Source organism: Rhopalosiphum padi, chromosome 1 (genome assembly GCF_020882245.1).
Source record: "Rhopalosiphum padi isolate XX-2018 chromosome 1, ASM2088224v1, whole genome shotgun sequence".
Lineage (NCBI taxonomy): Eukaryota > Metazoa > Arthropoda > Insecta > Hemiptera > Aphididae > Rhopalosiphum > Rhopalosiphum padi.
Window position 1 is genome coordinate 81,820,239 of NC_083597.1, and position 6,735 is coordinate 81,826,973.

At 26.8% G+C, this 6,735-nt stretch overlaps 1 non-coding gene across 1 annotated transcript; it reads left to right on the forward strand.

Moving 5' to 3' along the window:
* The first annotated feature begins 6,273 nt into the window (after positions 1 to 6,273).
* Positions 6,274 to 6,355, forward strand: Trnas-uga (transfer RNA serine (anticodon UGA)). Its single transcript has one exon. It is a non-coding gene; the product is annotated as a tRNA-Ser (tRNA).
* The last annotated feature ends 380 nt before the right edge of the window (positions 6,356 to 6,735 follow it).

Sequence of the window (6,735 nt, forward strand, 5' to 3'; positions counted from 1 at the left end):
GACTGTGGGTACGGTTTTTGACATTTTAAAACGAAAATGTATATTTATGATGATATATAAATATATATATAATATTAACTATTACTCAACATAATGTAGATAAAAAGTGATTGAGAAATTGAAATACCGATACTTCTTGATGTACATCATTGTTGAAATAAAATACCAACAGCCAAATTATCCAATCGAATACAACTTTTGAAATAGGTACAATTATCGCTCCGGAATATATATCGTCATGAAACCTTAATAATATAATTTATAACATAAAATCTGCTATGACGTATTATTATTATTGTGTTTTGTGCATTTAAATGAATTGTGGACCAACCGTATAAAAAGTATACCCAAAGCCCAAATTTCTTTTCATATTTTGTATTTGTTTGGAAGAACTTTAAAGTCTTCAAGCTTATTTGTGAGACTAAAATTACCTGCAGTATAACATGCGATCAGTAATAATTGCATAATACACAGTAATTTTTGTTTATTTATTATACAGTACATAATATTATATAATATGTATGTCCTTACTCCTTACGACACATATGGGTAAATATTAAATTGTGCTACTATAATACAACAATGGTAACTTAACGTACTATAAAATATCACGAAAATACCATTTACTGATAACCTTTGCGTTACACCCTACGGGGGTTTTAAATTAATTCTGTGTGAAATATCAAATCAGTCGACAAAGGATGTTTTTAACAAGCAACAACCACCATTGTGTGCTAAAAACAGATATTTATACCTGCCTTTATTATTGTTTGTTATTTGAGTATTATTTATTTAAGCGTAGGTGGAAGTTTGTTTGATATATTATTATACTCGGATCATTATATTGACTTTAATACGTTTTCTAAAAACACGGTTTTATTATTATGTGTTAATAGGTAATTATTTTTTGCAACGTAGTAAAAACGTAATTTCGTTGGTACCTACTTTTGTTTTTGACAGTTGTAAATTATGATGCTATTATTTTGCAACTTTTTTGTCTTAAAGCATAGTGGAAAAATCTAAAACAAAAATAAATAAATAAATAGAAACTCTTAAAAAATATTCTTTGATTTAAAATAGCGTGCTGTATGCAAGTGCAGTTTTACACTTTTGCAGAAATAATAGTAATATTTACCATTATATCTTTTAAAACTGACATAACTTATGATTTTTATTTTACTAAAATCTCGGTAAAATATAAAGGGGAAAAAAGGAAGGCAAATTTTAATGATACAAAAAAAACTATGAGAATGTTCACTTGAAATTGCCCCAGGTGCGGACATCAAATGTTTTTGCAAGTACTCGCGAGGGAACTAAATTCGATTTTTCAGCAGTTTCCGTTAGCCTGAGTTTTTTTAAAAGTAGGTAGTTGAAACGTAAACAATTCTCCATAGACTCGTAGGTAACTGAAAACTAAAAATTGGTGGATTACTTGGCTGTAACTAACAATAAAACTGCAAAAAAATCTATACGAAATTGCATTCTACCACAATATTATTTTATTTATTAATTAACGTTATTAATTTATATAATTTTAAAGTAATAATATTTTAAATAGATTATACAACAATTTGTTAAGCACAGTTATTTAAGATTTATTTAATTTATATAATTATTTTCAATAGCAAGATGACCAATAGCGTGTGTTTTCTTTAGTAGTAATGATAGATAACTGATAAAATGATTAAATCATAAATATTATGTTGACTTTAAATATCAAATTTATCTAAAAGAAATATGAAATATATTTATTTGGAGTAGGTATTGAAGATAATATTGAAACTCGTTTATATTTCTCCACTGTAATTTATCATATTGTACTGTTGCAAGTTTTTCAAATGTATTTCAAAATATTGAATTTTAAATATACTCGTTTATAATTCAATATATAAAAAGAAGATATGAAATGTTTGTATCAATCAAAGTTATTAAATTAAAAATAAAAAAGCACTATTCATTATAATATTTTTAATTTTAAATAAAAAAATGTTGTCTGTGGATATATTTGAAACTAGACAATTAATATTTGCAATCAAAATATTCAAGTTGTTTCAGTTTATTATCTAAAACTGATTATTTAAGTAAGAATTCATAAACTTACACATTTTATTAATTTTTCGTAAAATTGTATTGTAGAGAAATGTATTAGAATTGACTTATAAAAACAAATAAGAAAAAAAGCATATATTATGTACGTTAACCTAACCTTGTTTCAATAAGTGAAAATCGACATCTTACTTAAAAAGTTATTCCATCCAATAATCCAACAGCCAAGCAATACCTAATGTTAAATATTCTGTGAACAATTTAAAGTTATGCACATACAAATGTATCATATAAAACTTAATTTAATATTAAAAAAAAAAATACTATCTATTTAAAATTTAAACTAAACTAAATATTTTCAATAGTTCATTCGTTGCTAGTAAATGACGACAATGGCTGCAACTATATCTTAGTATACTGTTTGTATTTCGTTGGTTTATTGAATATCAATAAAGTTCATGTTATATAACGGGTAACAGCATAGCGATGATTAGGTATCTAATTTATTTAGGTAGATACTTCGAATTTCTCGGTGAATGACATAATATTACATTTCTGCTTTATTTATCAATTTGAATTTGGTAGAATTCAATAACTTTTTTTTTACAACTTCTTCTATATCTCTGAGATTGCGTTATTTATTTATCGAAAAAAAAAAATCAATAATAGCCAACTAATATACTTTGTATCCGTTTTACTTGAACTCCAGCAACCATATATACAAGGTGGTGAACGTCATAAAAAAATTCACTTTGGTTTTTGGAGCAAACGAGGCAGGTTAGTGTATATAAATAATAAAAAAAACTTCTAAAACGTCCTACAGAATGTTGACCAGCCACTCAAAGTTAGGGGTTTTTTTATACACACATTTATAGAATAAAAGCCTTTTAAAATGACGAGAGTGCTTTCGAGCGAAAATTGGAGAATTTCCTAAGAAAACGTTTTCACGTATGAAGCATAATAATAATATATATATATAGATGCTGAAAATTAGATGAAGCTTTTACCTTGAAGTGACAAAATGTGATGTAAAATATAGAACTGGTTAATGGTGCCAACATATATAAATGTTATGTGTGCAGTAAATCGTTGTAGGAATAAAATGTTATATAAATTAATTTCGGAGATATGATTTTGTATGGGTATATCAGAATGAAGCTACTACGAGTTATATCAAAGGCACGATAGCGACGTCAACGAGGACCACCTACACATAAAGAGATCATGATACAACGCGTTTAAAATACAAAATCATATCCCTTTGTACAGGATTATTTTTACGTGCAATATCAGGTCGATGATTGAAACTACATCGTTGAGGTTTATAGTTATTTAATTGATTTCTTTTTTTTTTTTAATCAGCAAACCGCAATCAATTTTTGAAGTACTTACTATACAAATTCACTGTGGTGTTGTGGCATAATATAATTTATAACAGGAAGTGTTTTGTTTTCGTTTTATTAAAAACTAATCTAACATTTTTTGATATTTAAAAATAAAATGTAATTTCCGCAGTGTTTTCTCACCTTTAAGTCTCGTCACATTTATATTAATATTTCTTGTGAGATATTTCATGTATATATTCTGTTTATTAAATAAATAACTTTATTACTATATATTCATACCTATATACCTTGTATACCTATATATTCATGGATTTTTTTCGGCTCAGGAAATGTTCTGAAAGTATTTTTGTTTTATAACCATGTATTATAATATTAAAATGAATTCCTCGAAAGATAAGCTTATATATTAATTACATTTTTAAACCAATTCTTGTTTTGTATGACTGAAATACGCGCAGTATGTAGGCATATAATATAAAATGTTATATACAGTAGTTATCTTGAAGTTGTTGATTTATAAAATATTATATTATTATTGATCGAGTAACATTAAAATCATTTTGTGACATTATACTACAACGATCCATATTTTTTAAACATTGACAAAATAATAAGTAGTACTAAAATGTTTAGATATCTGATGCCCAATGTAAAAAATCGATCGAAACTCTTTTGACAATTGCAATCAATTTGTAATTGGAGAGGTGTAGCAACAGATCTCGCTCGCCCCCTCAATAATAAAAATTACAATTTTCAAATTTTACCTTACCTAAGTTACGATTAAAATGATAAAATATATATGGTATCTATAAATAAGACATTAATATAAAATAAATGATCAATTAATATTATTATGTAATGATCATTTAAGTGCAATCAATATTTAAATTTATATAATTTTAATATCAATTAATAACAATTAGGTATAACTGTCGTGTTATAATCTTATTATTATACAATTTTCTTAGACGTCCGTTTATTCATGTCTACGGATAATATATATATAATAAGGAAAGTAGATAGAAATTTCATCGTGGAGGATGAGGGATGTTCATTTTTAAGAATACTTTTTCAATTTTTATATATGTCAAATTTTTTTATCATATTTAAATGTTAATTTACAACGTCATGTAGGTATGTTACCTAACCGTTACGTGACTGATTAAATTGCGTATAATTGCTTTTATGTGTATACAGAGTATATAATCACGTAATATTATCGAAATGTTCTTGCTAGCTGGGGGTTATTTACATGAAAAGTACGAAAAAATAAATTCATTTTAAGCTTGTAGAACAATAGCGACAATAGCGTTCATTCTTTTACCAATTTAAAATTTCATTAAAATATATTTTATTTGTTAGCTATATATGTATACAGGGACGAGCTATTTCTCGGCTTGCTCTCCTTGTTAAGTGTTATGGCCCCTGTACATATAATATTATCTGTGGCATATTAATGGTGCACGATTGAACAACTGAGGCGATTTCGAAGTGATTTTTTGCGTCATGTGGACAATATTAGTGGTCGTAATTCGTAATGATAATTAGGAACTTTGTGAGTACTCATATTATTCTTGTGTAGATAAATAAAAGAATTTATTGTGGCGCTATCTATCGATTAATTAACCTTTAATAACTCCGAAACAAAATAGATTTTCCTTTTCATTCCGTAATGATAAAATGAAAAAGTAAAAAAAAACCACCCACTTTTCCGTTTTTAATCATACTGCATGATAATCTGGTAAAAGTTTAGGGCGGCTTTTATGTACAACCAAAAGCATTATTAGTGAGCAAAATAATATAGCTGTACGTAATTCAAAATAGACATTAACAATAATTATGTACTAATAAAGCTTTAAGGAGAAACGGAAATAATTTCATATTTTTATAAAAATATTTTAAATTCCAAGAGAAGTAATTAATGATGTTTATTAGTTTACAGTTTATTTAAAATTTCGTATTTGCTTATTTGGATTGTCCCCAGTGGCGGTGCCAAATTTTTTTCTGGTAAGTATTTATATATAACTACTCGATCACCCATTAATTTGTTTATACCATATTTTCAGGAAAGTATTGCTAAAAATGGTTTGGGTATATATTTCTAAATAAATAATCAACAAATATATTTACTATATTATTATCACAAATGTACTACAGTAAAACTTCAAATTTGCTCCATTTTCTTTTATTTGTAATAAACAATATATAACTTTTTATTTTTTAATGTATGAGATTTTTAAAAGTGTGCAGTTAATATTGATTTAATTGAGTATTTTTAATTCTAAATGTGCAAAAAAAGCATATTTAATTTGAATATAATTTAGTCAAATTTTATATAATATAACTTCAGTTTAAGTTTAATTATTTTAATTTGTGTAAGTACTTGTTACGAAAAACTGTTATACTCTGTAGTCGATTAGTTTTTACGCTATATTGAATAATGTAATGTATATTATTTCATTATAAAATTCCAAAAACATATTACCGTCTTTGTCGTCGTCGTTAGTGGCGTTTTCCATTCCCAAGGAAAAACTGTTATGAATATTTATGATATTGCTAGACAGCTAGACGAAACAGGAATCATATTATAATATCATGGCGTACAATACTATAATAGTAGAAAAATTTCCTTAAACCCAATAACAATTAACGAATTATATAAGTTATATAAAAATAATCTAATCAGTGATAATATAACAAATTAATAAAATACTCAATTTAAAATGCATATTTAGATTAGAGTGAAATTTTCAATATTAAATTATAGGGGGAGGGGGAAATGAAGGTGAAAAATCAAATGTAAGGGGGGGGGGGCACTTGCCCAATGCCCACCCTTGCTTCTCGATAATAATTACGATCAATCTTGACAAAATCGTCATCCGCTGCGGTGTCCGAGTGGTTAAGGAGTTGGACTTGAAATCCAATGGGCTCTGCCCGCACAGGTTCGAACCCTGTCCACAGCGAAGTGGTTCCCTATAAATTTTTGCATGTCTCTATTTTCAAGTAGACTTCCGGTTTTCCGTCCTGGATATATCGTCCAGTTCTCCTCCTTACCCAACACTAACCCGCTGCACTAGATGTCTATTGAAAACAACAGCGGATACAAATAGCTGTGCTTTCTGAAATTCCATTTATGTCCTATTTGGTTTGAAAATCGTAATTTGTAAAGCATTAAACATAGGTCCGTCTACAATAATTATGTCATATAGATACTCTTGACCCACTCAATATTATAAATTGACGGAATTTGATTTTGAAAGAAACCAATAAAATTTTTTTTATTTACGTTAAATGTATAGTTTTATATTATAATGTGAATCATTGTAATAAAAATTAATATGGC